Source organism: Mirounga angustirostris, unplaced genomic scaffold, assembly GCF_029215605.1.
Source record: "Mirounga angustirostris isolate CCGP_5_RB_7025 unplaced genomic scaffold, mMirAng1.0.hap1 SCAF_5, whole genome shotgun sequence".
NCBI lineage: Eukaryota > Metazoa > Chordata > Mammalia > Carnivora > Phocidae > Mirounga > Mirounga angustirostris.
The window spans coordinates 179092971-179098970 of record NW_026991713.1 but is presented as its reverse complement, the minus strand read 5'-3'; the positions used below and the strand labels follow the sequence as shown (position 1 = coordinate 179098970).

Genomic DNA, 6000 nt, shown 5'->3' with positions numbered 1-6000 from the left:
CCACTCCGGCTCCTACAGGAAACCTTCGATCACGCTCAGAAAGAATGTGCTACAATCTCGGCGCTGCCGCGGCCGCCCAGACCGCGCCCGCGCCCGAGCCCGAGCCGGAGCCGGAGCCGGAGCCGGAGCCGCCGCTGCCCCGCCTGCCCGGCCGGCCCCGGGCTCGCAGCGCGCGGTCCCCGCCGCCGCCCCGCGCTCGCCCCGCGCTTGACGCAGTGAGCGCCGCAGCCCGGCTCCCGCCGGCTCCGCTCCGCTCCCGGTCGCAGGCCGAGCCCAGCCCGGCGGGCTCCGGGAGGGGCGGGCAGGGCGCGAGGGGGAGGAGATCTGTCTGGAGCCAGCGAGCCCGGCGGAGGAAGAGGAGGAGGAAGGAGGGGAAGCCGCCGCCGCCGCCGCCGCCGCGCTCCGGGGACCTGGGAGCGCGCGCTCCGCTCGCCGGAGACGGGGGCGCCCCCCGGCCCGCACCCGGGCCCAGGTAGGAGGGGGACGGTGGGGGGAGGGGCTGCGCGGGGCTGCGGGGGCGAGGGTCCCCTCTGCCGCAGCCGCGGGGCTGGTGGGTCCCCGCCCCTGGGGGAGGCGGGGAAGATGCTCTCCAGGGCGGCAGTGGGGGCGGGCGCGTGGCCCCCGGCGGCTCTTGCGGCCCGGGCCACCCAGCCCCTGCGCCCTGTCCTGGGCGTCCGCGCCGGGGCCGAGTCCCCCCCGCCCGTGTGGCTTCGGTTGCGGCGCCTTGGGTCCGCGGTTTAGGGGCAGCCCCCCCACACACACCCTGGGTTCCGAGGCGGGCGCACCCGAAGTTAGCGGTCGCCGAGCGCCGGCCGGACAAACTTCCCTCCCCGACGCCGCGGCCCGAAGGCCCGGGACTCCGGACCCCTCGGGCCAGGAGGCGCCTCGGGGACCCCGAAACTTTCCTGAGCGCTGTGAGAGCGAAGGGCGGGCTGGGCAGGGAGGGGGGACGGGGTGGTCTTGCCTGCGAGTGCGTGGTGGTAGCCGCGGCGCCCCAAGTTGGCCCCGGGACTGCCCCCCCAGCCTGGAACCCCATCTCTTAGTGGAGGGCGGGCAGGGAGCGGACTAAAGGCGCCTAGCCTTCGCGCAGCCAGGATGGGGGAAGCAGCACTCCGCCCCGCGCCTCTGGAGCCCTTGGAGGGGGTGTTGCAGGACAGCCCCCCCTCCGTTCTCCGGGCTCTGCCCGCAGCTGCCCAGCCCGCGGGGAGGACCCGGTTCGCTGCTATTAATAGGCGCCTGTGACCCGAACCTTTCCAGGCCCGGGAAGCTGCGAAGCTGGGCTTGGCTGCGGGGTGGGGCGGGACCCCAGGCCCAGAACTGGCTCCCTTCCCGGCTCTTATCGTCTCTATCCTGTCGCTCTTCCCTCCACGCCCCCCCTCCCCGCTCTCTTCCCAGTCTTTCCATCCCGGTCTCGGGTGTCGACCCCCCAACTTTTTCTCTTCCTAAACTGCACGGTGTGGCCTGTGGCCGCCCCGTCAGTCGGGGGCCGGGCCAGATTGGCGCGATCGGAGCACAGTCCCCAACAGAGACCTCCTCAGCTGGCTGGGTGTGGGGTTCCTGGGGCCAGACTGCCAGGGATGAGTGGGGACTTCCTCCCATCAGCGCCTCTTCTCCCAACCTACACAGCGGCGCGCGATACCTTCGCACCCCACCCCCCGCAGGCTGGTCGTTGCCCCATTTAAGGGGCAGTGGGGAGTGGGGTGGTCGCCGCGGGCAGCCTTGGGGAGGTGTGGAGGGCAGAGGGGACTCGCGAAGCTCCGGAGAGGGTTTTGTGCAGGCAGGAGGCAATGCCCTGGTGGCCTCCCTTCCAGCGTCGCCTCCGCACACCCCCGAAGGCCCAGGAGGATTCCGCCTCCTCCCCCCACCCCATCCCAACACTCAGATCTGAGCTTGAGTGGATTTGAGGATTTGGGGGGCGGGGAATATGGAATACTTCTTCCCGTCTGCTCATCTGCAGAGCCCAGCTCCCAAGCAGCTTGGGGGTCTTTGTCCCCCAGGGCTGGCCGCCGGCCCCGCCCCCTCCGTTAACTCGGGGACCCCAACGCCTTCCAGCGCTCGCTTGCCGCGCTCGGCAATCTCAGAGCTTTGGTGAGCGAGGTGTCGCATCCTTTCCTCTGCTCTGGGTCTGGGGGTGGGGTAGGGGGCGTGGATCGCGGTCCTGGGTCCCTAACAGATGTCCTCGCGGCTGCGCCGGCGTCTCTGTAACAGATTTAATGACTTACACGCAGACCGCCAATCGGCGCGGCCACGGGGGAGGGGCGACCCAGCTGAGACTCAAGGGACGAGGTCGCAGCCTGAGGGCGCAGCCTCTGCTCGGGGTGGGGGGCGCAGAGGCAAGGACCCCGACGCCGGCCGTTCAGCCCCGCCTCTCATCCTCTGCGCCCCCAACTTTGGGCTTTGCTCTCTGCGCCTGCCCACGGATCCTCCGGTTGTGGGGACCTTCCCGCGAGGAATTCAGTCCCGCCTCCTTCCCAGCCCCCCATTGACCTCTGAGTCCCTCCTTGGAGCCCCGACCCTAGGCGCACACATACTTGCCTCGGGGTCGGCCAGTGTGGGTCAAGGGCGTGTTGAGGCCTCTGGCCTCTGCTTGCACGCCTCAGAAATGGGCTCATAGCCCTTGCTACAGGGGAGTAGTGAGAAGGTCGCGACATAAATTTGGGCAGGCGCCTAGCACAGTCCCTGGCACACTGGAGACGTGCATCAAAAGCCTACCGGATCCTTCCAGAGTCTGGGGGAATCAATCAGAAAGGGAGGGGGTCGGTCACCACTGGCAGGGGTTTGCCTAAGAAAGGCTGCACGGGGATCTCGGATCACTGCTGTGCATTTTCTTTGCAGAGTGAGGCCAGAGGCTGGAAGGTTGCTTTCTGGAACCTACTAAGGTGACCAGGGTTGCCTCTGGGGGAGGACCAGTTTGGCCCCCATTCCAAGCTGCAGCTGGAAAGGCCTCGTGAACGGCAGGGAGGAGAGGGGAGACTTGTCACCACCCTCTCGGTGCCCTGTGCCCAGGCCTGGCATATCTTGAGGCTTGCAGTACCTATTTGATGATAAGCAGGGGCCTGCCCTTGGCCTGCACCTGCTGGGACCAGGGGTGTGAGTAGGGGGCAGCCCAAGGAGAAAGGCTACATACAGCTCAGATGCCCTAAATGGCCCAACAGCCTTTTCCCCCATGCCTCAGTCCTGATCCTGGAGCCATATGTGACTGGGCCACATTCCCCCCCTCCCCCGTTCTTGTAAATAATCATGGGGGCACACCGGCTTTTGTCCTAGCACCCCCTTTATGCATCCACCCTCAATGGAGCTCCAACAGACAGGTAGGAGGGGGCCATAAAGCACTAAATCCCTAAATTCTGGCCTGGCAAGGGGTGGGCAGCTCAGAACCCACTCCCCCCTTCCTGGTCAGCCTTCTGTGCCCAGGCAGGGCTGGGGGGTGGGGCTTGCCAGTCCATATAGGACTTGCTTGTGCTATGGACGTTCATTCACATTCTCTCTCCGGTCCCCACACACTATAGGATTTATCTTGATTTGCTGCCTTTGAATTGAGTCAACTCTTTTGTATGCTCGGTGAATTGCCCAGCTGCTGGCGGGGAGCGGAGAGCGTGCCGGGGGTACTGAGGCCGGGAATCATAGGCGGGCGGGGGACAGGAAGCGGGGAGGGGGCGCGGGCGCGGGCGGGGACACAAGCAAGGGGGCCCTGAGCTGGGAACCCGGCTGGCCGAGGGGCATGCCCAGGCCTGCCCGGCTCCAGCGAGGAGTCCGGAGGGGTCGGGAGGCTCCGTCGTGGGGGTCGAGGCTGCCCCTCGGCCTCTGCTTTGGATGGGCTGTGTGACGTGGGGCAAACGTCAAGGCCTCTCTTGACTCAGTTTCCTCGCCTGTAATATGCGGGAAGAGGGGCTTCCGCACGCAGGTTGTGAGGGTCAAACTAAGCGGGAAGAGTGTGCGAGAACCCTCGGAATCATCCCAGAGGTGGGGGTGAGTGAGGGAAGGAAGGGGAGCCAGGGCTGGGAAGAGGGGGCGACTCTGCCTGTCCCCCCCCCCCCGCGCTCTCTGCCCCCAGATCCTCCTCTTCTCCAACGAGGGCCGGACCGACGGGCCCACTCGGGCCTGCGAACGCCCTGGCTTGGCTTCATGTGGCGGGGGTCGCGGGTGGCTCAGGCCATCACAGCTGTCGCGCGCTGCCCCCCGCCCCCACCTGAATGTGGGAGGAAGGGCAGGAGGGGACCGCGAGGAAACCAGCCCTCCTGTGCTTTCTAGTACCCCTCCGCCCTGCCCCCTCCCCCCGCCCCCATCCCCCGCCCGGCGGCCGGGAGGGAGGCGAGCGGGGCGGGCGCGGGCTCGGAGCCGGACTCGCGCCGGGAGCGGGCGGGCGGACGCGGGAGGGGCGGGGGGAGGCGCGGGGCGGGGCGGGGCCGCGCGCGGATCGATGGGCGAAGCTGGGGAGGAATCTCAATCCCCGGAGCGAAGTTAGAGCCTGGAGGACGGCGGCGGCGGGCGCAGCCCGGGAGCGCGGCCCGGCGGCAGGTAAGCGCGGCGCCCGGGGGCCGAGGCCGAGCGCGGCGGGCGCCCGGCCTGGGGGCGCGGGACCCCGCCAGACCCCGCGCGCTCCCCCTGCGCCCCCAGCCCCGTGCGCCCTCGGAGCGCGGCGGGCAAAGTTGGAGGAACTTGGAGCGCGCGCGCGGCTCAGCCGGCGGAGCGGGGGTCCGGGCTGGGGTCCCGCTGCCGCCCCCGGTCGCTGCTGCCCGTCGCACCACTGCTTGCTCGGGTGGCCTTGTCCCTTCCCCGTCCTCTCTCCCCTCGGCGGCCCCCTTCGCCGTCCGCGCCGGGTCCTGCGCCCCAGAGCTGCTGCTGTTCCCTGTGGCCGACCCTCCGCGGCCTTGGGTCCGCGACCCCTGTCGGTGTCCGCGGCACCCCCCCCCCGGCGTCGCGCTCCTCCCCACCCGGCGCCCGGACGGGTCCGGCCGCACTCGGGGGAGGGGCCGCATTCCGAGGTCGCTGCCCGGGAGTTGAAGCCCTGGCGTGGGGGTGGGGGCCTTTGCCTCTGAACTTGGTGGATACTCTCCACCCCTCCCCCGACCTTGGACCCATTCTCATCGTCATGGCTTTTGGGAGGTGCTGCTGGGCTCCCTCGCCCCAATCTGCCTCTAAAGACAGGAGTCCGCTTTCGATCCTTTAAAATCTTCGAATCACCTGCTTGCAGCCCAGGGTGGGGTCCCTTTCAGGTGTTCCCCCTCGACACAGACCCCGAGGGCCTCTGGCATCAAAATCAGAATCTTCCAAGCATCAGCTGCATGACTTTGGGGCGGGTTACCTCCCAGAGCCTCACTTTTCACGTCTGTAAAATGGGGGTATGATGATAATGTGTACTTTATGGAGGAAACACCACCGTGAAGGCTTAGCACTGGGAGGGCCCCGGAGGCCTCTCCTCCAGGCTTGGGAGACCAAGCCAGGTTTGCACTGCCCAGCAAAGCCTCAGGTGTGAGCTGCTTCTCTTTGGGCCGGTCCATCATGGAGCCCTTGCTTGGATGCAGCTATATCTGCCTTTTACCTGCTATATGGGGCTGGGGGCTGTGCAGAAAACATTCGCCGGGTCTCAGATCCTACGAGCCTTGGGAACAGGAGCTTTAGAAGTGTGCAGAGTGCAGGGAGTTAGAACGGCAAACCTCTCCATTCTGTCTTAAACGGGGCCATTCTCCAAAGAGACCCCAGCCTCTGCCCAGCCCCGAGAAGGAAGGAGAAAATGGGGCTGTGTTTTAAGCCACAGAGACTCTGATCTTCCCTACCTAGCCAGCCCCCTGGCCTCCTCTGCCCTGGGTCCTTGCAGCTTTCAGCTTGTAACAGCCTTCGGGGGTGGGGAGGGAACAGAATCACTGCCCCATGCCAGGCTTGTGCCCCACTTTGTCAGAAGAGGAGAAATACCCAGAGCTAGAGGGACAAACTCCAGACAATGGGGCTTGTCAGAAGGGAATGCCCACCTTTACTCTGGGTTTAGGGGGTTGGAAACAG

At 67.3% G+C, this 6000-nt stretch overlaps 1 protein-coding gene across 5 annotated transcripts in view; it reads left to right on the top strand.

The window, feature by feature from the left end:
• Positions 1 to 233: 233 nt before the first annotated feature.
• Positions 234 to 6000, top strand: part of ELFN1 (extracellular leucine rich repeat and fibronectin type III domain containing 1) — a 66899-nt gene continuing 61132 nt past the window's right edge. For 2 of the 5 annotated variants that reach the window (XM_045872211.2, XM_064593424.1), the window contains exon 1: positions 234 to 472. The gene's annotated coding sequence lies outside the window, so the exon portion shown is untranslated. Of the gene's footprint in view, positions 473 to 768; positions 915 to 3728; positions 3970 to 4369; positions 4519 to 6000 lie in introns of those variants that run through there. The other 3 variants (XM_064593427.1, XM_064593425.1, XM_064593426.1) reach the window with 3 other exon arrangements.